General features: G+C 42.9%; 1 pseudogene; it reads right to left on the bottom strand.

Annotated features, from left to right (window-relative positions):
• Positions 1 to 10,614: 10,614 nt before the first annotated feature.
• On the bottom strand, positions 10,615 to 20,412 carry LOC122935319 (annotated as a pseudogene).
• Between the last annotated feature and the right edge of the window lie 6,128 nt (positions 20,413 to 26,540).

Below are 26,540 nucleotides of genomic sequence, written 5' to 3'. Positions count from 1 at the left end.
TTGTTATGTGCATAATCTACCTCACTTACACCGGACCGCGGGAAAATAATTTTGCATGAAACTGGTACAAAAAAGGTTGGGGACTACTTCTCTAGATGATCCAAAATGTTGTCTTCTTATGAAAAAAAGTGTTGAATGGAAATGATATTTATTTAAGCATGTACAATGAGGTTCTTTTATGTGTATGTAAAAATGTTATTTCATTTCCAACAGATCCCTTGCTCTACTATTGGATTCCTGGTGCCAGTTATTACTAGTAATTTCTATCTCAACATTTGACCATTAAAAAAGTAATCTTTTAGCGGAACGGAAATACGGAAATGGAATTCACACTGAGAACATTCAGTTTTTTTTGCGAAACCATTGAAATGAATAGTTCTGCATACGGACCGCAAAAACGGAATGGAAACGGAAATAAAATGCGTTTGTGTGCAAGAGGACAAAAGCAAAGTAAACTAATTTAGAGTAAGAGTATATCTGGGTGATAAGCCTCTGGCGGTATAGCAGGCAGTAAGCCTTCCCTGGCCTTCTTCCAGCCCCACACTGTGTCCAGACACATACAGCATCAGGACGTAGTGCACGTAGATGTGCACTATGACCTGACGCTGTGCTCGGTCAGGTCATAGTACAGCGCGGTGATAAGAAGACCAGGGAGGGTAAGTAAATCTGCCAAGAGGCAGTGCCGTCCAGAGCTGGTGAGGTAAGTTTATTTATTTTAAATGTCTGATCTGAGGCTAATGGAGGGTGGGGAGGGTCTGATCTGAGGCTGGGGGGCCTATTGGGGGTCTGATCTGAGGCTGGAGGGGGGTCTGATTTGTGGCTAGATTTCTGATCTGCGGCTGGGGTTCTGATCTAAGGCTGGAGAAGGTCTGATGAGGGTCTTGTCTGAGGCTGGGTGTCTGATATAAAGCTGGGGGGTCTGATGGGAGTCTGATCTGAGGCTGATGTAGGCTGGAGGGTCTGATAGTTGGCTGATTTGAGGCTGATAGAGGTGGGGGGCAGATCTGAAGCTTAGAAAGGGACAAAGGTAGGGACAGTGGCAGGGAGAGTGAAAGCTGGGTGAACCCCTCGCTAGACCCCCCTGGGATAAGCTTGGCTGTCATTAATTCCAAATAAAGAACTAAATATGTAACATTCTGAACTTAAAAATTAGACTATGTGTGGTCAACATGGCACCTATACTATATGTGCAGGCGCCATTTTGAGCTTCCAAAATTCAGAGCTCTAGATTTTTTTTATTTTATTCAATCGCAATTTATGTAACTTACCCCTAAGTCAGTTATATGTTTTGGCCAAATATAGCAGACACATTTTTAAGTTGAGAATTTTGTATGGCCCGCGAACGATGTTACAAATATCCATATAGCCTTTGGCAGCAAAAAGGTTCCCCACCCCTGTGATAGACCAACAAAGTAACAAGTATGTGTGATGTACAAAGAAAATGATGCATTGTTTTAAAAAATGTAATAAATAAAAAAAATTGGAAAGCGTGGCATGCATTTTGTATTCCGCCGCCCTGAGTCAGGACTTTGTAGGGCCACCTTTCACTGCAGTTACAGCTACAAGTCTTTTGGGGTGTATATCTACCAGGTTTGCAAATCTAGAGGCTGACATTTTTGACCATTTTTCTTTGCAAAATAGCTCAAGCTCAGTCATATTGGATGGAGAGCATCTGTGAACAGTAATTTTCAAGTCTTGTCACAGATTCTCAATGGGATTTAGGTCTGGGCCATAGGTTGTGGCAAACTGCAAACATGATTTCGTATGGCTTGCTTTCAAGCTGCTTTCTTCTTGCCTCTCCTATAAAAAACAGATTTGTGGAGCATACGACTAAAGTGTCCTTAATAATAATGCTTTCAAAATTGCCCAAATACTGACAATAATATTCATCCAGCGCCACTAGTTGTAAACAAATTCTCGGTGGTCTACAGTATGTCCACTAGTTTGAAGATAATAACCCCCTATGCTAGCAACTGCAAAGAAAAATTTAATCAAATAATTACATTTTAACGTGAACAAACCCTTTATAGAGAACATGCAACCCCACCTGACATGTCTGTTTTAGCAACTACTTGCATTACCCATGTTATAGTTTTGGAACATCTATTCATATGACTTTTTATTGTGCCTTTTATTATTCCTTCCTGAAGTTATGAATGAATTGCTATCAGTTTGCAAAGAAATTTCAACTGGGTGCGGTCAGTTGGGGGTGGGTCCCTGCATATTCTATCAGTGGCGGCACCAACTGGATAATGTAAGAATGGACATACCTCCAACTGGTAACTGCCAGCATCTCTAATGGCAACTACAATTTATAGAGATTATTTAGCAGGAGTATCTATTGAGAATTCTGTCAAAGTGGGTGAATACATGGAATAGGTACAAACTCAACTCTCTTCCGTATAATAACTGTAACAAATATAGATTACTTTGTAAAGATTTGCTTTCAGGTTTAAATTCAATTATTTCATGTTCATAAGGGAGCATTCACACGACCGTGTTGGTTTTGCGGTCCGCAAATCACGGATCCGTGTGTTCCGTATGTCTTCAGTTATCTTTCCGTTTCCGTTCTGTAAGTCCGTATAATACGCACGTGGTGCTTCTGTGTGTCATCCGTTTTTCATGGTCCGCAAAAAACTAAAATGGGGTTTCCTAGAATGTTTTCAGTCCAGGGGTCCGCAAAAAACGGATGACATACAGATGCATTTCCGTGTGATATCTGTTTTTTACGGACCCATTGACTTTCGGACCGCAATTTTCGGCCAAGTATAGGACATGTTCTAAAATAAAAGGAACGGACACACGGAACGGACAGTACACGGATGACAATGAAAGGCATTCCGCAATAGAAATGAATGGGTCTGTGCATTGTCCGCAAAAATTGTGGAACGGACGTGGAAGAAAAACACGGTCGTGTGAATGCTCCCTAAGGGTGAGGGTATGTTTGGAGTGTGAGAGATGTGGGCACTTTTTACAGACACATTATATTCATGAATCCTAAAGTAACGTCAATGTTAAGCAACACAGTGAAGAGACAATAGTACAAAAAAACACAAGCACAAAAAAGATCCAAATTATAGAAAATGCATTTATTTATTTTAAAAATGCATTGTATAACAAAAGGGACTGAAAGGCAAATAATAAAATAAAAAAAACAATGAATAATAATAAATGTGCAGGTGATGCAGAAGACAATGAAGCAATGAACATTTATTTTAATAGAGCTCTATGTGGTTTGCAATGAACTCTCATTTAATGAGACACTTTTTACACTCAGACCTGCAATTGGTTATGAAAAGTAATCCCCAGAATAGAATTTGTAGAAACAATGGGATGATGTAAACATCTCTGTGTCCATCACTGACAGGGCCGGACTGGGACAAAAAATAGGCCCGGGCATTTTTGACTGAGCAGCCCAATCACATGACCCACAACAGGCCCCACCCCCTTGCAGTCTAGGGGCGGGGCCAAAACCGGAAGCACAATTGAGAGGCAGGGCCAGCCATCAGTAAGATAGGAAGGCTTCAGCCAACACACAAGGTTCTTTGGGGGTCCCCAGGTGACATTAGGGGTCTTAGTACGATCCGGCCACCTAATCCGGCAGAAAATGCAAGGAATCGACTGGACACAACGCACAGCATGCAGCGGTTTATGTCCCGCTGATTCTCAGCATTTTTCCCAGATTGTGGCCTGATTTCTGCCGTACCCCATTATAGTTAATGGGGCCGGCGGGCATTCCGTCAGCATCCAGCAGTGCCGGATCCAGTGAATTCTCAGCTGGAACAGCCGCCAGGATCACTAACGCAGATGTGACAGTAGCCTCATACAGCACCCCATACCTCTTATATCCAGTGACGTCTCCACTGATGTAGATGTTCTCTTTCTTCATCTTCTCCATTCAGACCAGACCACCGTGATAATTTCTTTCAGCCATCTCACGTCTCTGCAGAGTTTGACAGACATCTTAGTTTCCTACTTTTCCATCATCCTCCAATTAACATCCCATCATGCACCCCCAATAATGAGAAGCTGTGCTCCCCAAAACTATACTGCAAAAAGAACTGTGCTAAACTGATGCTGTGCCAGGGTGCCCCCAAAGTCAGTAATGTGTCCCACAAGTAATAATGCTCCCATAGTCCCCCAGTTGTAATAAAGCCCACCATAATGCCCCGATAGTAATAATTATCTTTATAATGTGTGACAGTATAACCCCCCCCCCCCCTATAATGTGCACCAGTACAAAAAATGCTCAGTCGTGTGGCAGTAAAAAAAGAAACACCTCCTCTTAGTGCCCCCAGTATAGCCAATGCCCCCAGAGTGCCCTCATGTGTTCTAATGACCTGCACTGTGTGCCACTACAAAAAACACTTAGTGCCCAGTTGAGCTTAGGTGCCCATAGTGACCTTATAATTTGTGCCTGTATAAAATACTCCTATATAGTCCCCCCAGAAGATGCCCACATAGTGCTCCTTCCCCGTCTCCATAGTGCCCTCCATAATGTGGCACTATAAAATGCCCCACATAGATACCCCCATAATGCTCCTTTCCTCCCTTCCCCATAGTGGCATCAAAATGGGTGCCAGTATTAAATGCCCCTATATAATGCCCTCATAGTGCTCTTGTCCATAGTGCCCACCTATAATGCGTGCCAGTATATAGGGCCCCCAGTAGATGCCCCCATAGTGCAGTCATACACGCACTCTCCACATACATGGACGCAGTCATACACACACTCTCCACATACATGGACGCAGTCATACACACACTCTCCACATACATGGACGCAGTCTACACATACATGGACGCAGTCATACACACACTCTCCACATACATGGACGCAGTCATACACGCACTCTCCACATACATGGACGCAGTCATACACGCACTCTCCACATACATGGACGCAGTCATACACGCACTCTCCACATACATGGACGCAGTCATACATGCACTCTCCACATACATGGACGCAGTCATACATGCACTCTCCACATACATGGACGCAGTCATACACGCACTCTCCACATACATGGACGCAGTCATACACGCACTCTCCACATACATGGACGCAGTCATACACGCACTCTCCACATACATGGACGCAGTCATACACGCACTCTCCACATACATGGACGCAGTCATACATGCACTCTCCACATACATGGACGCAGTCATACATGCACTCTCCACATACATGGACGCAGTCATACACGCACTCTCCACATACATGGACGCAGTCATACACGCACTCTCCACATACATGGACGCAGTCATACACGCACTCTCCACACACATGGACGCACACATACACGCACTCTCCACATACATGGACGCGCACACACTCTCCACATACATGGACGCACACATATACAATACACATATATAGACAGACACCCAGCTTTCCTGCTGTGCCTCTCCCCCATACTCTAATGCCTCTGCACTTGTGCCATGCAGGATAGCAGGGAAGCTGGATGACATTTCATGATATAATTCACCCAGCTTTCCTACTGTACTGCATGTCACATGTGCACAGTCTGGGAAAGCTGAATATAACCCCAGTTCCCCTGACACTCACATCACTGGTGCAGTTAACTGGTGACAATCCAACTGATGTTCAGCATGCTGCTGGGCAGGAAAGGTAACTTCAGGCTGCAGGAATCGCTTCGCGGGTAGAAAAGGGGCGGGGCTATGATAGCTCCGCCCACATCGGGCCGAACTGAGGAGTTGGAGAGGCAGAGCAAAGAGTGCAAGTGCAGGAGAAGTCAGCTGCTCTGACGGGCCGGGGTGATACCTGATAGGTATGCGGCCGCCACTGGGAAGCACTCATCTCCACTCCTGCCCGGCTGCTGCCTGCCACATTAATGAAAAAAAAAAAAAAAACGGCTGATTGTGTTCGGCCCGGCCCACCAGGCGGCCCGGCCCACCGGGCAAATGCCCGGTCTGCCCTATGGCCAGTCCGGCCCTGATCACTGACTATGCTAACAGTAGAACACAAGAGCAGTAGTTAGTAGTAGTTTGCAAAGGCTGATGTAATGTTGAGTCTCCACTGACTCCTTAAAGGAGTTGTCTCATCATGAACAATGGAAGCATATCGCTAGGATATGCCCCCATTGTCTTATAGGTGCGGGTCCCACTGCTGGGACACGCACCTATATAGAGAACAGAGCCCTGCAATTAAAGGAGGGCGCACTGTGCATGCTCAGTTGCCCTCTATTCATTTTCTATGGGGCCGACGTCGGCCCCATAGAGATGAATGGGAGCGGGGGCTGCGCATGCGCGGTACGCTCCCATTAACTTCTATGGGGATCTAGCTTGGTGGTGGCCGGACCGGAGTCCTCCAGCCACCACCTTGAGGGGCTCTGTTTTCGGTGGGACCCGCACCTATAAGACAATGAAGGCATATCCTAGCGATATGCCCCCATTGTCTATGATGAGACAACCCCTTTAAAATGGTTGTCTCACTTCAGCAAATGGCTTTTATCATGTAGAGAAAGTTAGTAAGTCACTTACTAATGTATTGTGATTGTCCATGTTGCCTCCATGCTGGCTTGATTCACTTTTCCATCACATTATACACTGCTCATATCCAAGGATTACAGCCAAAGCTGCAGAAAACAAAGAGACAAGGTGGTCGATATGGGAGCTGCTGCACATGAGTGCCTATGCATGCTCTCACGGTCTCGACCACCAATGAGGCTGGCACTTTTTCCTATATTGTACAAGCATGGCCACTTCTGATGGATTGCTGGTCGTAACCTCTAGTGTATAATGCGATGGAAATATGAATCCAGCCAGCAAAGGAAGCAATATGGACAATTACAATACATTAGTAAGTGCCTTGTATTCACTTTCTCTACATGATAAATGCTATTTGCTAAAGTGAGACAACCGCTTTAAGAGTGGTGGCAAAATACATTTTATTGGCAAAAACACCACACTTTTCTGCAGTATTTTTCTGAGGTGTTTCATTCCTTTTTTGTGCAGTGAAAAACATTGCATCCAGATATATTTTAGACAACACCCTAAAAACAGTAGTCCACATTTAATAATGTGCCAAAAATGTGTCTAAAAAGTGGCACAAATCAGAGTAGTTTGGCGTATATCTTCTACACTTTTCTGGACATGCTAGACAATGGAGTGGGCTTAGCATAAAGGAATGGGGCCTAAAATGCACAATTTTGCTGCAATTCTGGAGTAAAAATCTGTCTGTCAAAGTAAGCCAACCAAGTAAGCCTGTCTAAGCTTATGTCATCTTTAGGATTAGTGTAAAAAAAATTTAAGTGGGTGCACAGCTGTAAGTAATACAAACAAGGCAAGTGGATGCTTACACCCCTGATGAAGCCAGGTTGCTGGCAATATGGGTAGGGTGTTTTCTCCCTGATACAGGTGCACAATGGGGCGTACTCTCAATTTTTCAGGTCATTAGCGTTGTACATTTCTTATTATTTATTTTTGCCTATTGCATTATTATGTGTGTACCTGTTTATCTATATGTATTGATTTTGGGGAATAGTGAGATGGTGGTTGTATATCGTACAACCCTCAGATGGGTTTGTTTTTAAGGGTCTTTGTTATACTTGGTATGAAGTTTTGGATACATAAATAAAGCTGATCATTATATAATGTTGGTGTGCACATAACTCTTTGCCTACCATCTGTTTTTTGTATTTTATCTTTAGGATTAGTAAATTTGGGCCATTTTATGATCGTTTCCTGGTGGGGGGTTTTGATCGCAGTATGCTCTGGATGTTTTTTTTTTATGTTTCCCACAGACTTCTCTATAGGGAAAATCTGCATGTGTTACTTGTCGTTTTTTGTGGCAGATTTTATGCGGTTTTGCTGCAGATCTCACCCTTGCATTGCATAGCGTGAAATCCGCACGAAAAAACTGCATATACAAATGAGATGCTGTGGATTTCTAAATCCGCATGGCAGGAGAATTTCCGCACGAAAAGAAAAAGCAAGTTGTACTGTATATGAGATTTGCCTAATATCATTCGCTTTGCTGGTACAGTGCGTTTTTTTCCCCACACGAGAGTCACAAATTTTACAAATCTCATGTACACTTTGCATATTTTTAAAGTGCTGAAATTGACCTTTCATGGGGATTTTAAAATCAGCAGCATGCCAATTGTTTGTGAGATTCTGCACCTTATATATAGTGGTTTTCTCTATAGACTACAATGGGGATGTTAACATAAACTGAAAATCTGTGCAAAAATAACACACTAAAACAAAATAAATAGTAAGGATCTATGGGCGTTTTTTATGTGGCAATTTATGTGCGCTTTTTAATGCAGTTTTGGTGCAGATTTCATGTGGATTTCTTACGTATAAAGCCGCACCATGTGCAGGTAAACTAAGGCTTCTCTTTAGCCCAGACCTTATCATATTTTCCCACCATTCTGAGTTTTCAGCGTCAGTTAAAAAGCACTTGCAAATAATACCTTCATACCACAAAGACCTTGTCTCGGCAAGTTACAATAAATCTAATAAAAGTGTGTAAACAATTACATGATGACTGCAAACATTAACTTATACCACAGAAATGTACAAAATAAATCAGATATGCACTGTTTCTATCAAACCACATGGTGAGATTGATCAAAACTGGTGTAAAGGACAACTGGCTTAGTTGCCTATATCAACCAATCAGATTAATCATGTAATTTCATTTTCCAAGGGGGGCTGCAAAAATGAAAGGTACAATCTGACTATGGGCAACCAAGCCAGGTGTCCTTTGCACCATTTTTTATACATCTATAGTATACTATCCAAATTAGCACTTTGATAAATAGTAATAAGTACTGCAGTGCATTTGTAATACTGGAACACAAAAATACACTGAGTAGTGACAGATTGACTTTCTTTAATTGGCCCAGCTATTTTTCCAAAATCTTGTATTGAACAGCTCCAGTGCATAATGAGGCGTCCTGAATAATCATGAGCTCCCGGCTTTCCCCGCCTAGCTGCTGCTGATTTATATGGAAAAACCTGTCAATCAGAAGCAGGTGGGCGGGGAGAGCCATGAGCTCAAGAATATGGGGACTCAATGGCATGTGCTGGAGATGTTAGGATTTAAAAGTGATGGGAGCAAAAAACTGGTGACAGATCCCCTTTAAGAAACTGTAGCAACAATGTGGTTTAAATGGCTTGTCTCAATGTAGACTTTTATGCCATATCAATCAAAAATTTCGCAAACTTCAGAGTGATTAGGGTCCCATATGCTAGAACAAGCTGCAGGTTCTGGTCACGACCTGGAATGGACCTTCTGATCATTTATGACATGCCTGAGTCACAAGTCATACACATCTACTGCTCGGTCTATACAGTATGACTAGTTTATGAATTAAAATCGCCTTGACTGTTGCCCTAGGTGAATTTGATTTTTAAAGTAATGAATGTATTAAAATGTAAATAGAAGCCATAGATTCATTTTTTTTAAAAAAGATTTCAGTCTGACCTCAATGCTTTTCATTTGTTTCTAGAGCTTTTCAAACCATCCTGACCTTTTCATATCATTTTAATGCTCCTTAGTGCCTTCAACACAACTCTTCCGCTCAGAAATCCTACTTTTAGAGGATACAGTACACTTTAAACAGAAGTTCCACTGGGAATTGCATTTTAGGGCTAAAAAGGGACAGCTGGTATGGGCGAACACTTATGATGTGTATAGGAGCCGTCATCCAGATCTACCCATCACATGCTACTGTAGTTAACTGGGGCGATGGAACTACAGGCAAGGCGTTTGCTTTGTCTAGTCAAGGAGTCGTCAGACTTTGGTGTCTTATTTTACATTTTATACAATCTATTCCAAATCAAACCCTCATCAAGCCATGTCTATGGTGGGTATTACAATCACATTTTCCTATCTCACGCAGATAAAAGGGCACAAACACAGGAGAACAAACAAGTACCATAGATGTTGCCCATTCAAAGAGACTAATACCATTTATTAGGCGATTACCTTATTTTCTTAACTTTATTCCTGCATATGGTTTCTAAAGCTGGCTATACACATTAGTAGGTCGAAGGTTGAACAACCGTTGAAAGAATGATTGCCAGGTGAACTACTATTATGCTGACACAGCCATACATATTTTAATCCATACTGGCTGCACAGTCATTCAAATTTGTCATACACTTTCAGTAACTCAAGGCAAAGAACAAAGGGGCACATTTTATACACCAGTCTTAATAAAGCCTCATAGCTGTCGGAGGATCCGCCAAAGTTATGAAGAGGCGCTGGTCTTTCCATAACTTTGGCGTAGTTGTAAATGTAAGACGATTTCTGAGCTGTCTTACATTTAGACCATTTTCTACGCCTAAAACAAGTGTAGAAAATGATGAATGCCCACAATTGCAGACCTGGTGTGAGCGGGAAGAAGTAGCAGATAGCGGTGCCACTAACTGTTGCGTCGCCATCTGCGCCTGATATACACCTAAGTAGGCATATTTCAATATAATAAATTACTTCAAATGTTTCTCTGAATGTTTCAGGAACATTCTGGAAAAGTTCTTTCAAGGAAGCATTTTCATGGGCTAGCATGGACTACATAAAATGCCAGTTGTGGCTGTATAACGGTTAAGGTCTCTATTACCGGTATTCACAGATTAGCGTTACTTAGAGTTTTATTACAAAAATCCAGTGTGGTGTTTCTTTGGTTTTAGAGCCTGAATAATGCCACCATTCATGACTTTTAAGTTATTACATTCTTGCTACACTCTGTACCAAATTCAAGATTCTGGGGAACCATTTGGAAACTACAACTATTTTTAGTTGAAGAGGTCTTCTTTACGGGCAGTGCTACATGAAGCTGTTTCCAAAATCTACCACCAGGATATTTAGATTTTTCTCCTTTCCACTTGATGACACCAAGCACCGATTGTGCTAGCTTTAGCTCCTTTACTTTCTGTTTATTCTTAATAGACCTATGTTGAACTAAGACAAGTCGGATGTTGCCCTGGAAGCCATGTTCTGCAAGCCAGCTTTCAACTCCAAGAGGGCTTGTGTACCTTGGTGGACATAACTGGGGCTAACCACAACAAGAAGACGCCGGCTTTTCTTTAATGAAGCTCAGTGTTTCGTCTGTACCGACTGGGAAAGAAAATGGACATGTAACATGAATTGAACACTCCTATTAGGAATCAAACAGCATTTCTCATACAGAATTCTTTGGTGGGAATCTAAAGGCTCCACATCTTGAAAAAAATCTACACCATAAAGATTCAATTTAGTCTACATTATTTTTAAGTGTCAAGATGAAAGAGAGTAGAAACAGAGTGCAGATGATTAGTGAAGTTTACATAGCAAATAATATACCTAAATGAAGATAAAAAATGCTGTAGTTTGCTCATTTATTTTCCATTCTTCTAAATCTCGACCTAGCCACTTGAGAGTCTAAATGGGTTTCCTAAACTGCTGTACACATATTTAATTCACCAGATGGTCACAGCGATCTGAGCATATGTTTTTCTACTAAAAATAAGTCCAAGTACGTCCAAAGAATAACTGAATTGTCTTACTAGGTCCTGCAGCAGAGTGATAAATAGAGGATGTGTCTGGCTGTCTTAAATCTAAAGAGAACTCATCTTAGAAAATGTTTAGCCACATGAGTAATAGAAAGATAAGCTATAGGATCTCCACCAAGAGCTGTCAAAGAAGCAGTTACTTAACTTCCACCTGGTAAGCTGTCCTCTGTCAAAGATACACAGTTTGTAGCCAAATTCATTCTCAAGCACTCCTCTTAGTGTCACCAGAACAAATTCTTCCTCCTCTGCATTTCTTGCATAGGATACATACACATCATACTCCTTTCCATCTGGGAAAAAAACTGAAAACTGTCAGGAACAAAAAGCAAGTACCAAAAATAGACGGTAATCAGATTATGCAACGTGTAATACTTAGATTTGGAAAATAAAAAATAAATACATTTGTGGTTGATTTTTTCAGAAACAGCACCGCTATTGTCCACAGTCGGTATGGCTGCTCAACTGCTGAAGTGAACGGAGCTAAACTTCCGTACCAAATACGAATCATGGACAAGAGAAGCCTATTCCCATAAAAGTATTTTCATTTGTAAATTTGTACCTCCAATAGTTTCATCTGTCCCAAAGTGAGCCCTGTAGAAGAGCACCATTTCCAACCAGTACACGTGGTATACAACAACAAGCACACTACAAGAAATAGGGTTGCTCCCAGTCCACATGCCAGCTCCGTAATGTATCGTGGAGTACCAACTGCAAAGAAATGGACAAAATAACAAGTCTATAATGTACAAAGCATATATTCAAATCAAATGCGTCAATGGCTGTCCTGATTTACCCGAATAAACAAAAGTAATAAGATGTAAATTTGTTTCTACGTGCACATCAATACTGTATAATATGGAGGCCTTTTTAGCATACAGTATGCCATTTTACGTATGACCAGTGGGAATAAGGAACCTTTTCATATGATTTACAAAATGTCTTGGCGCTGGCTGTCTAAAAGAATCCACATTGTAGCTTGAATGTATCTTGATGTAACTTCTTGTTAGCCTTGTTTATGTCAATAATTATTCAGTAGACAAGGCGAAGGAGAGTGCTCGGTGTTCTCAAGGGAAAGTGAGAAGCTAGGTTTGCAGAAAAGGTGTCAAGAGTTCACAAATACATTACATAACGGCAAATGGTTTGAAAGGTCAGAGCACAGCAAGAAAGTGCTAAACCTTAAATGCTGATCATCCCAGATTTCTATGGTTATATCAATGACATGACCACATTGTTAACAGAACAGGTTCAAGATCTTTACAATTATTACACCTTAACCCCTTAGTGACCAGCCTGTTTTGGGCCTAAAGGGCAGATTATTGCTAACGAGTGTTACTAGTAACGATCATTAAAGATGACCTTGCAGTGTAAATGCACTGCCGATTACCCGATGAAATAGCGAACCGTTGATTCATTGGGTAATTAGAACTTTTGTGCAGCACAACAGATCATCGTTTCTCAGTTGCAGACCGTGCTGTGTAAACACGATCTGCTGTTAGGAAACAACAAGAGAGATGGCAATAGCGACTGCTCCTCCCCATACTCTGGAGGAGCTGGAGGAAATCGCTAGCGATCGGTAGATTGTTGGGAAGGAACGCTTCCTTCCCGACAATCAACTAGATTGTCGTCCCGTGTAAAGAAACATTTAGTGATCAAGCAATTTTGGGGGCATAAATAACATGAGAACTTGATTCTCTGGGTCAGTATGATAGTATGATTCCAGCAATGCCAAATACATATAGGGTTTTTATGTTTCACTACTTTTGCACAATAAGACATAAAAAAGAAAGAATAAACATGTTTTTGCATTGCCGCATCCCAAGACCATAACTTTATTTTTTACTTCTACAGAGCTGTGTGAGAGGGCTTGATTTGTGTAGGACGACTTGTAATTTTAATTGTTAGCATTATGGGGTTAATAACCCTTTTGATCACTTTTTATTTGGTTTCTTTTTTGTTTTGGTGGTGAATAAACAAATATAACTGCAATTCTGGCATTTCAGTATGGTGTTTACCATACAGGATAAATTATATGATAATTATGTAGTGCAGGTCATTATGGATGCAGCAATACAAATATGTGGTGGGGATTTTATGTTTGCAATTTCTTCCACTAACATTTTTTTTTCTTTTTTTAAATGGGAAAAGGTGTATTTTTTTTTAAGTTGGAGTTTTTTAACTCCTAACTTTTTTTGAGCAATTACTAGTCCACAAGGGGACTTTAACCACTTAAGGACCACAGGTTTATACCCCCCTAGTGACCAGGCCCTTTTTTTACAAATCGGCACTCCACAACTTTAGCGGTTTATTGCTCGGTCATGCAACTTACCACCCAAATGAATTTTACCTCCTTTTCTTCTCACTAATAGAGCTTTCATTTGGTGGTATTTCATTGCCGCTGACATTTTACTTTTTTGTTATTAATCGAAATTTAAACGATTTTTTTTTGCAAAAAAATGACATTTTTCACTTTCAGCTGTAAAATTTTGCAAAAAAAAACGACATCCATATATACATTTGCCCACCTTGGCATCAAAAAAAGTGTCACACATCTGGTATCGCCGTACTCAGGAGAAGTTGGGGAATGTGTTTTGGGGTGTCATTTTACATCATACCCATGCTGGGTGAGAGAAATATCTGGCAAAAGACAACTTTTCCCATTTTTTTATACAAAGTTGGCATTGACCAAGATATTTTTCTCACCCAGCATGGGTATATGTAAATGACACCCAAAACACATTCCCCAACTTCTCTGAGTACGGCGATACCAGATGTGTCACACTTTTTTGCTGCCAAGGTGGGCAAAGGGGCACATATTCCAAAGTGCACCTTTCGGATTTTGCAGGCATTTTTTACAGATTTTGATTGCAAAGTTCTTCTCACACATTTGGGCCCTAAATTGCCAGGGCAGTACTAACTACGCCACAAGTGACCCCATTTTGGAAAGAAGACACCCCAAGGTATTCCGTGAGGGGCATGGGGAGTTCCTAGAATTTTTTATTTTTTGTCGCAAGTTAGTGGAATATGAGACTTTGTAAGGAAAAAAGAAAAAAAAAGAAAAATCATCATTTTCCGCTAACTGTGACAAAAAATAAAACATTCTAGGAACTCGCCGTGCCCCTCACGGAATACCTTGGGGTGTCTTCTTTCCAAAATGGGGTCACTTGTGGCGTAGTTATACTGCCCTGGCAATTTAGGGGCCCAAATGTGTAAGAAGTACCTTGCAATCAAAATGTGTAAAAAATGGCCGGGGAAATCCGAAGGTGCACTTTGGAATATGTGCCCCTTTGCCCACCTTGGCTGCAAAAAAGTGTCACACATCTGGTATCGCCGTACTCAGGAGAAGTTGGGGAATGTGTTTTGGGGTGTCATTTTACATATACCCATGCTGGGTGAGAGAAATATCTTGGCAAAAGACAACTTTTCCCATTTTTTTATACAAAGTTGGCATTTGACCAAGATATTTCTCTCACCCAGCATGGGTATATGTAAATGACACCCCAAAACACATTCCCAACTTCTCCTGAGTACGGCGATACCACATGTGTGACACTTTTTTGCAGCCTAGATGCGCAAAGGGGCCCAAATTCCTTTTAGGAGGGCATTTTTAGACATTTGGATCCCAGACTTCTTCTCACACTTTCGGGCCCCTAAAAAGCCAGGGCAGTATAAATACCCCACATGTGACCCCACTTTGGAAAGAAGACACCCCAAGGTATTCAATGAGGGGCCTGGCAAGTTCCTAGAATTTTTTATTTTTTTGCATAAGTTAGCGGATATTGATTTTTTTTTGTTTTTTTCTCACAAAGTCTCACTTTCCGCTAACTTAGGACAAAAATGTCAATCTTTCATGGACTCAATATGCCCCTCACGGATACCTTGGGGTGTCTTCTTTCCGAAATGGGTCACATGTGGGGTATTATACTGCCCTGGCTTTTAGGGGCCCTAAAGCGTGAGAAGTCTGGAATATAAATGTCTAAAAATGTTTACCGCATTTGGATTCCGTGAGGGGTATGGTGCGTCCATGTGAGATTTTATTTTTTGACACAAGTTAGTGGAATATGAGACTTAGTAAGAAAAAACAAAAACAAAAACAAACAAAAAATTTCCGCTAACTTGTGCCAAAAAAAATGTCTGAATGGAGCCTTACCAGGGGGGGGGGTGATCAATGACAGGGGGGTGATCACCCATATAGACTCCCTGATCACCCCCCTGTCATTTGATCACCCCCCTGTAAGGCTCCAATTCAGACATCCGCATGATTTTTACGGATCCATGGATACATGTATCGGATTCCACAAAACGCATGCGGACGTCTGAATGGAGCCTTACAGGGGGGTTATCAATGACAGGGGTGATCAGGGTAATCACCCCCCTGTCACTGATCACCCCCCCCTGTAAGGCTCCATTCAGACATCCGCATGATTTTTTTACGGATCCATGGATACATGTATCGGATCCACAAACGCATGCGGACGTCTGAATGGAGCCTTACAGGGGGGTTATCAATGACAGGGGGTGATCAGGGTAATCAGGGTGATCACCCCCCTGTCACTGATCACCCCCCCTGTAAGGCTCCATTCAGACATCCGCATGATTTTTACGGATCCATGGATCGGATCCACAAAACGCATGCGGACGTCTGAATGGAGCCTTACAGGGGGGTTATCAATGACAGGGGGTGATCAGGGTAATCACCCCCCTGTCACTGATCACCCCCCCTGTAAGGCTCCATTCAGACATCCGCATGATTTTTTACGGATCCACAAAAAACGCATGCGGACGTCTGAATGGAGCCTTACAGGGGGGTTATCAATGACAGGGGTGATCAGGGTAATCAGGGTGATCACCCCCCTGTCACTGATCACCCCCCCTGTAAGGCTCCATTCAGACATCCGCATGATTTTTTACGGATCCATGGATACATGGATCGGATCCATAAAACGCATGCGGACGTCTGAATGGAGCCTTACAGGGGGGGTTATCAATGACAGGGGGTGATCAGGGTAATCACCCCCTGTCACTGATCACCCCCCCTGTAAGGCTCCATTCAGACATCCGCATGATTTTTTACGGATCCATGGATACATGGATCGGATCCACAAAACGCATGCTGACGTCTGAATGGAGCCTTACAGGGGGGTTATCAATGACAGGGGGGTGATCAGGGAGTGTATATGGGTGATCACCCGCCTGTCATTGATCACCCCCCTGTAAGGCTCCATTCAGACGTCCGTATGCTTTTTGCGGATCCGATCCATGTATCCGTGGATCCGTAAAAATCATACGGACGTCTGAACGGAGCCTGACAGGGGGGTGATCAATGACAGGGCGGTGATCAATGACAGGGGGGTGATCAGGGAGTTTATATGGGGTGATCATGGGTGATCAGGGGTTTATAAGGGGTTAATAAGTGACGGGGGGGTGTAGTGTAGTGTAGTGTGGTGTTTGGTGCGACTGTACTGACCTACCTGAGTCCTCTGGTGGTCGATCCTAACAAAAGGGACCACCAGAGGACCAGGTAGGAGGTATATTAGACGCTGTTATGAAAACAGCGTCTAATATACCTGTTAGGGGTTAAAAATTCGGATCTCCAGCCTGCCAGCGAGCGATCGCCGCTGGCAGGCTGGAGATCCACTTGCTTACCTTCCGTTCCTGTGAGCGCGCGCGCCTGTGTGCGCGCGTTCACAGGAAATCTCGGCTCACGCGAGATGACGCCAATCGGCGTTAGCGTAGCCTGGGAGCGCCGCGGAGATGACGCCTTTCGGCGTTAGCGTGGCGCCAAGTGGTTAACAGGTGATCTTTTAGTCACTTCTATTAAACACTTCACTGCTTATACAGTACAGAGTATTATGCTGTCAGTATTATACTTAGTCACCTCTCTGGTGCAGCTTGATACAGATATACTGCAGGTTGGTCTGGGGCCTTCAGTAGGAACCAGGCTTCTATGCAAATATATCAGCATCCCACAATCTCATATGCGAGGTGCCGATGGGAGACAGAAGGAGCCCAATACATCTAAAACACTTAGATGCCGCAGTCGCTATTGAACATGGCATCTAAGGGGTTAAACGTCAGAAGTGCCAAAGCAGGCCATTAGGGCCAGAGCCAAGCTCTAATGTGAGAGCGGAGTCCCTGCTCTCTGCTGCATTGGGCTTAGACTAGGCCACCGTAAGTAGGCGGTGGCTGGTCTATGGCCCCCTTAGTGACTGCCATAAAAAGGCATATTGGTGGTCACTACGGGGTTAATTTTCTATATACATTCAAAATAAGTTTTGCAAGAACATTAGACATTTAATTCGCACTTAAAGGAACAGCCTTTGACAGGGGTATACACAGATGTTAAAGGACCCCACATCAGAACTTAATTTGGGCCTTGTGCCCCATCCAGTTACAAAGTACATGTGTGTTAATCACTCCCAGGCATTCCAAAGACATACTGATGTCTCCTTTATGTCTTCACCGATCTGTTTTCAAGCAGTGATGACTGCAAATGATGATAATGTCTGTGAAGCGCTGCAGAATATGTCAGCATTATATAAGTGAATAAAATAAAACTGTGGATTGCAAATAAAGACTCCTCAGATTTTCAATGAATTTACAATATTTTTTACTTGGTGGAAGAAATTTAAATCTAAAAAAATGTAATAAAGTAAAGCCACCTTGGCCTTCCATTTTATCTAAATTCAATTTTGGAAAAAGTAGAACAAGTGCTTCATATATATGACTCTCATTCTGAAATCATATTTCACAATGTATCTATACCAGACAACTGACAAAAATACACTGATAAATCTCCTGCTTCCATTCACACAGTATATTACAAAACTGGCTGCATGCAGCCACCACTAGGGGGAGCTCAGTGCATACGAATATACACACTTACCATTGCTATTTATAGAAGCTGTAATCAACTCCTTTGCTCTGTGCTCTTCCTAGTGGTGGCTGCTGTAAATATCAGATATTCTATCTTGAACATGGTATCCCACTAACCTGCTGAATCCCTAATGCAGTAATCATCCCCTCTGCATAGGGATGAATGATCAGTACTGTGATTGTTCATCCCTATACAGATTCATTGTTTGTTGGTGGCAAATGCTGGCAAATAATGATTTTGTGTGCCACATAAAAATGGAATCACCTGATGAACACACGTTTACTTATTCATCAGGTAACTGTCAGCACATGTACTGGGGCAATTATCGGAATCAAGTGTTCCTAGGAACATTCATGCCTGATAATTTGCCCGATTGCTGGTCCATCTAAAAAGATGGACAGATATCTGACAAAATCTGTCCATCAGACGAAGATCACTCAAAAGTGGTATTGCTTGAATGGTCAGTCATCTGACTGAAATCTGTCTCATCTGCCGGAAAACTGATCTGTGTGTGAGGCTACTTTCAGTAATCCCTTTAAGACGTAAAAGTAAAAAAAGAATATACCTACCTCCTCCTGCATTACAAGAGGTTGTCTCATCTCCCAATTACTAAGGCAGGATGAGACGGTTCTAGCTAACCGGTAAACAGCAGAGCGCGCCGGCATCATCCGCTGTTTCCCAGCTGACTGGTAGTTGGGACTGTGTCTCATCTAGCCTTAGTAATGGAGAGATGAGACAACCCCTTTAAGCCTTTAGAGAGTTATTCTTGTAACCCATTAAATCAAGCAGTCGTTGGTAGACAGATATTCAGCTACTCTACGGTATGCATTATTTCTTCTAGACAAGCTAAGGTGTTTTTTTTTCAATTATATAGACAAGCATTTCCCTTAATGTGAAAAAATACTTTCTAAAAAGTACTATCATAATAAAAATAATACAACAACTTGTTTACTGTATATTTATGCACCTTTCTCTTTGACAAGTGCTTGCCTGGAGACTACCCCCAAGGTGTTCTTGCAGTGCAAGTATAGTTGTGCTTGAGTTCATCCGGTGTAATGTTTTTGATCCGTAATTCCTTTTTTATGGCCTTGGCTCCAGGAAGGATCGCATCCAATAAAACACTAAAGAAAATGAGAAAACCTTGCATCATTTCATTTTCTAACTCATAATGGTACAAACAGGAGTAAGACCCTTATGCTTACATGCTCATGTGGCAACAAGTTCACTCCAAGGTTAAGAGGAAAACAAGATTCTAACATGTCTTTACATTTAATTTTTCAAACCAAGCTGTAAGATTTTATGATAAATGTCAGAAAAACCTAAGTGACAAGATATGAACACCAAAATTATGTCCGAAAAATATTAATTGATATTCATTGAATTATACAAATTACCTTATACCAGCCGAGCCAGAAACACCCAACTTGCAGACACTATTTCAAGGTACTTGCACCTCATCAGTACAAAGAAAGGTGCTGGTCAGTTGGTTGAAATGCCACAGAAGCAGCTCTGAGGAAAGGCGTTGTACCATTTCTCATTTTCAGAGACACAATGGTACCTGGAGACTTTTAATATGCAAAATAGCTCTTATCCGCCAAGCAAGAGACATTCATCTGTAGACAGCACTGTTTCGGGGGTTCTTGCCCCTCATCAATACATAGCAGGGAACTGGCTGGTTGTCTGAGATACCCTAGAAGCAGCTTAAGGTGCCATTTTTATTTAAGAGATAGCAAAAATAGCGTGGTGCCTTGTTAGACAGAAAATTTCTAAGTGATGTTAAATATGTTTACACAAAAAAATACAAAAGTATAAAAGTGCTACCTTTATTGGCTAATTAGTAAAAAGTATGTTTGACGGCCTATCCACAGAGCCAGCCCTACAACTAACCAGGTATGTGCTCCATCATCATTACTCTTCATTTGGGAAGTACATATACCTGCAATGCAATTTTCATCAAACCATAAGAATGACTCTGAACTACTCCAAATCAGATACACTTCTGTCATGGCGGACAGGAACTCAGATACACAGACAACCAAATACACAAGTGTCTAGGCTAGATGCTGGGGACAGGTCACCTCCTAGCACATCCCTGACTTCTCTCCCTATGCTGCTAAGCCCACATTCAGACCTTAATGGTAGGAATGAAGTGTCCTCGTGCCTGGACTGCAAACACCCTAGAATCCCTGAGATGGTGAAAGGGGAGAAGGGGCAGAAGACACACAAATAGCCTAGACCGCAAACAACACAAACAGAAATCAAACTTATCTGAGCTGGAACAGACAATCCTTCCTTCCTTGAATCCAAGGCCAGACTGAAATCTATAACCCGCACGGCCCTCTGGGATTGAAGGCAATTTAAGCCAATGACCCCACCCAGAGCACCTGAAGGAAGGCGGATCCAGCATGATTCCAAACAAACAAAAGGTTAGACACGTGCTGCCAATCTGACAGACCTCCGCACACCGTCTGAGCAGGGCATGACAGTACCCCCCCTTCTACGGGTGACCTCCGGGCACCCCGGACCAACCTTATCCGGGTGGGCTCTGTGAAAAGCCCTAACCAGTCGGCTGGCGTTGACCTCCAGTGCCGGAACCCACATCCTCTCCTCGGGGCCGTATCCCCTCCAGTGTACCAGATACTGAAGGGAACCCCGAAGAACTCTAGAGTCAAGAATCCTGGAGATCTCGAACTCTAAATTCCCATCGACCAGAACAGGAGGAGGGGGCAATGGCGATGGTTCCACTGGTCTCACATATTTTTTCAATAAAGATCTATGGAACACATCATGGATCCTCCAAGTCTGCGGAAGATCCAGTCGAAACGCTACTGGATTGATCAGCGCAGATATTTTGTACGGGCCGATAAATCTTGGACCCAGTTTCCAAGATGGCACTCTCAATTTAATGTTTTTAGTGGACAACCACACCAGATCACCCACACACAGGTCCGGACCAGTCACACGTCTCCTGTCAGCCATTCGCTTATATCTCTCACCCATCGTCTCCAAATTCACTTGTATCCTCCGCCAGATAGAGGATAAGGTAGAAGAAAACCTTTCCTCCTCTGGCATCCCAGAGGAACTAGTCCCAGAAAAGGTACCAAACTGAGGATGAAAACCATATGCACCAAACAATGTCGACTTACCCGTGGATTCCTGTCTACGGTTATTCAAAGCAAACTCCGCTAAGGGCAGGAATGAGGACCAGTCCTCCTTATTCTCTGCCACAAAGCACCTCAAGTAGGTCTCCTAGGTTCTGATTAGTACGCTCCTGTCTGTCCATTCGACTGCGGATGGAAAGCCGAAGAGAACGAAAGTTGAATGCCAAGCCGAGAGAAGAACGCCCTCCAGAACCTGGAGACAAACTGCATGCCCCTATCAGAAACCACATCCGAAGGAATACCATGCAATCTCACAATATTGTCAACAAAAATTTGCGCAAGAGTCTTGGCATTAGGTAGACTAGTTAACGATATAAAATGAGTCATCTTGCTAAAACGATCATCTACCACCAAAATTACAGTTTTCCCCGAGGAACTCGGCAGATCCGTAATAAAGTCCATGGACAAGTGCGTCCAAGGACGAGACGGAATAGATAAAGGAAGGAGTGAACCAGCCGGTCGAGTATGAGCAACCTTAGATCGTGCACAGGTCTCACAAGCTTCCACGTAATCCTCAATGCTCCTACGTAACCCGGGCCACCAGAACCTCCGGGACACAAGGTCACAGGTGGACTTACCACCAGGATGTCCGGCAAGGACAGTATCGTGATGTTCCTTGAAAACCTTGTATCGCAGTTCTTCAGGAACAAATAACCTCCCTGGGGGACAGGAACCAGGAGCCCCCTCCTGGGCTCCCAACACCTCCATCTCCAATTCGGGATACAGAGCGGAAACCACAACCCCGTCAGCGAAAATCGGAGCAGGGTCCTCTGAATCACCTCCCCCAGGAAAACTGCGAGACAACACATCTGCCTTGATATTTTTGACCCCCGGACGAAAAGTGACAACAAAATTGAACCTGGTAAAAAACAGTGACCATCTGGCCTGTGTAGGGTTCAGCCGCTTGGCAGATTGCAGGTAAGCCAAATTCTTATGATCCGTATAAACAGTAATGGGGTGAGAAGCCATTCCTCAAAGGCCAATTTTATAGCCAGCAACTCTCTATCTCCCACATCATAGTTCCTCTCAGCGACCGAGAGCTTCTTGGAAAAGAAAGCACACGGGACCCATTTGCCAGGAGAAGAACCCTGCGACAGCACCGCTCCCACCCCCACTTCTGATGCATCCACCTCCATCACGAATGGTTGAGACACATCGGGCTGCACCAGAATGGGAGCAGACGCAAAACACTCCTTAATAGTCGAAAAGGCCTGCAATGCCTCCTCCGACCAAACAGAGACGTCAGTGCCCTTCGTTGTCATATCAGTCAGAGGTTTAACAATGTTGGAATAGTTTAGAATAAATTTTCTATAATAGTAGTAACCCCAAAAATCGCATCAAAGCTTTCTGATTCTCTGATCGGTCCCATTCCAGAACCGCCCGGACTTTTTCGGGGTCCATACGAAAACCAGAGTCGGAAAGCAGATATCCCAAAAACGGAAGCTCCTGCACAGAAAACACACATTTTTCCAATTTGGCATATAACTTATTCTCCTGAAGGATCGTCAAAACCTGTCTCACATGACTCTGATGGGTCTTCAGATCAGGGGGGTAAATTAAAATGTCATCCAAATAAACCACCACGAACCTCCCCACCAAGTGATGAAAAATGTCATTGACGAATCGCTGAAATACCGCTGGCGCGTTCGTCAACCCAAAAGGCATAACCAGATTCTCAAAATGACCCTCGTGCGTATTGAAGGCCGTCTTCCACTCATCCCCTTCCTTGATTCTGATCAGATTGTAGGCCCCTCTCAAATCCAACTTGGAGAACACCCTGGCACCAACAATCTGATCAAAAAGGTCGGAGATCAAAGGAAGGGGATACGGATCCCGGACCGTAATACGGTTCAATTCCCGAAAATCCAAACATGGTCTCAGTGATCCATCCTTTTTCTTGACAAAGAAAAAACCTACTGCCACCGGAGACTTAGATGGCCTAATATGACCTTTTGCCAAACTCTCGGCGATATACTTTCGCATGACCTCTCTTTCAGGTTGGAAAGATTGTAAAGGCGAGACTTTGGCAACTTAGCTCCTGGGATGAGATTAACTGGACAATCATAGTCACGATGAGGGGGCAATTCCTGGGTCCCACCCTCCGAAAAGACATCCGCAAAGTCTGAGAGATATTGAGGTAGAACCGCAGTGGACACCCCAGAGATAGATGTGCCAAGACAATTCTCCGAACAAAACTCTCCCCAACCAATAATTTGTCTTGCCTGCCAATCAATAATTGGATTATGTTTTGTCAACCAAGGTAAACCTAGGACTAAAGGAGCAGGCAAATTCCTCATGACAAACAAGAAATAAGCTCTACATGTGAATCACCCAACCTCAACTTAATATTATGTGCAATATGAGTGAGACTCCTTTGAGAAAGAGGTGAAGAATTCTATTGCAAACACCGTAATCTCCCTTTCCAAAGTGCAGGTACTTAGACCCAGATTTTGAAGGAAAAGAAGTCAATAAGGTTTAGCCCAGCACCACAGTCAATGAATACCTCAACAAAGAATTTCCTTGAGTCTAGTGCCACCATGGCTGGAAGGAGAAAACGAGAATTACAGGGAGCTTGCATATTTGCTTGTTCCACTACTCCATTCACGCTACCAAGAGTCAGGATGGTCTCTTTTTCTTTCATATCATCACGTGATTTAACAAAAGGACAAGCAAAAACAAGATGGTCACTTTTACCACAGTAGTAACATAATTTATGTAATCTTCCTAAAGTTTCTCCTACCAGAACGAAAAGATATCTGACCCAACTGCATGGGTTCCTCCCCTACCCCAGAGCTATAAGTAATATCACCCTGGGCAGCAGGTGAGACAAAACCACATGCAGAAGGGATCCCTTGCACGGAGGGACCCTTACACCTCTCTCTGATACGTCTATCCAACCGTATAGCCAAAGACATTGCATTCTCTAGAGTATCCGGGTACTCATGAAAAGCCAGGGCATCTTTCAAACTTTCAGATAACCCCTGACAAAACTGACTACGTAACGCGGGGTTGTTCCACCCCGACTCAGTAGCCCATCTCCTAAACTCTCTGCAGTATGTTTACCCTGTAGTAAGTTACGCAATTTAGATTCTGCCATCGAGACCCGATCTGGGTCATGGTAAATCAATCCCAGGGCTTTGAAAAATTCCTCCACCGACCGGAGGGCCAGAGAACCGGGCGGCAGAGAAAAAGCCCAGGATTGCACGTCCCCTTTAAGCAGAGACATGATGATACCAACCCTCTGATTTTCATCACCTGACGAAAATGGACGCAGTCGAAAATACAATTTGCATGACTCTTTAAAGCGGATAAAATCATCCGCACCCCCTGTAAATTTCTCGGGAAGAGCGACTTTAGGCTTCCCACCAATTTGACCTGCACCTGATGCCAGAACCCTCTCAAACTGTGTGATCGAACTACGCAGATCCGCAACCTCTAGGGATAATTCCTGCATGCGGTCAACCAGTGCATCAATTGACGCCATCACAAAACCGCTGAGTAATGGCAGTCACAGTATGGCGGGTTATAATGTCACGGCGGACATGAACTCAGATACACAGACAACCAAATACACAAGTGTCTAGGCTAGATGCTGGGGACAGGTCACCCCCCTGACTTCTCTCCCTATGCTGCTAAGCCCACATTCAGACCTTGATGGTAGGACTGAAATCTATAACCTGCACGGCCCTCTGGGATTGAAGGCAATTTAAGACAATGACCTCACCCAGAGCACCTGAAGGAAGGCAGATCCAGCATGATTCCAAAACAAACAAAAGGTTAGACACGTGCTGCCAAACAAAAGGTTAGACACGTGCTACCGTCTGAGCAGGGCATGACAACTTCCTACATACAACTATATACTGTATATCAAGAATAATACCATACAGACATCAGTCTACAGGCTGTCCAACACACCTAAGATGGGACAGCTTCAGTCCATCATTTACAGCCAAGCTCTGTGATATATCCAGATTTGCTCAGACACTGAAGACAGAAAACATCTGCTGACACTGAGGAGTACAGTTTGATTAAAGATGAACATATCAACAGAGCCACGGATTCCAAAAAAGCCTCTGGAATTAAAAACAAAAAGAGGACAACAGCAGGGTGCCCATTGTTGTTCACCTACAACCCCAGAATGAGCATCTTTAGAGAATTGCTGCCAATCTCAAGCTTATATTCCACAGAGATAATAGACAAACATGTTTTCCAACATCCACCTCTCCTACAAAAAAAAAAAACACCAAACTTATTGAATCTCCTGGTCAAACTTTCCCTGTCATTACCATCAGAGATAGGCACATTCCTCTGTAACAGCAAAAAATGGGAAACCTGTACCCAACTCTGAACAGACACCGTCCACATACCCAACACACAAAGACAATACAAATAACTAACAATTTCTCATGTGCATCCTCCAATGAGGTGTACACGATACAATGCACAAAGTGCCCCAGTGATGGCATGTATATCATGATAACCATGCAGAATCTCCATTCAAGGATGAATTTACATAGGTATATAACACTTATTGGGAAATTCTTCTCTAGACCAGACCAAAGTATCACAGACTTAAGGGCTATGTACACCTTTTGGGACAATTTCTTTGTTATTGCATTGTACTCATTTTGAGCTAAAAATTATGTTTTTAATTGGTCTTTATTAAAAAATTTAACCACCGTCTGTGCAGATTTGAGTATTCTCTAGTACCATAATCATAATTTTCGACGTCTTCCATCAGGCAGCTCAGCTGACGGCTCCTTAATTATCTCTGATCTCTTACCTTATAAACACTCATGATTGTGCAATCACACAAAAAATTGACACTGAAGGTGTACATAGACTTAAAAGGTTTTAAAGGGGTTATCCCGTGATTGATGTAAAAATGAAAATCAGACATCATATAGTACATGATAATACCTTTCTAACAAAGCTAGAACCAGCCCTGAACCTCACATGGATCCAGAGATCTC

The sequence above is a fragment of the Bufo gargarizans genome, chromosome 4 (assembly GCF_014858855.1).
Source record: "Bufo gargarizans isolate SCDJY-AF-19 chromosome 4, ASM1485885v1, whole genome shotgun sequence".
NCBI classification, from domain to species: domain Eukaryota; kingdom Metazoa; phylum Chordata; class Amphibia; order Anura; family Bufonidae; genus Bufo; species Bufo gargarizans.
The sequence above is the reverse complement of the archived record's forward strand: the minus strand, read 5'-3'. Positions and strand labels throughout refer to the sequence as shown.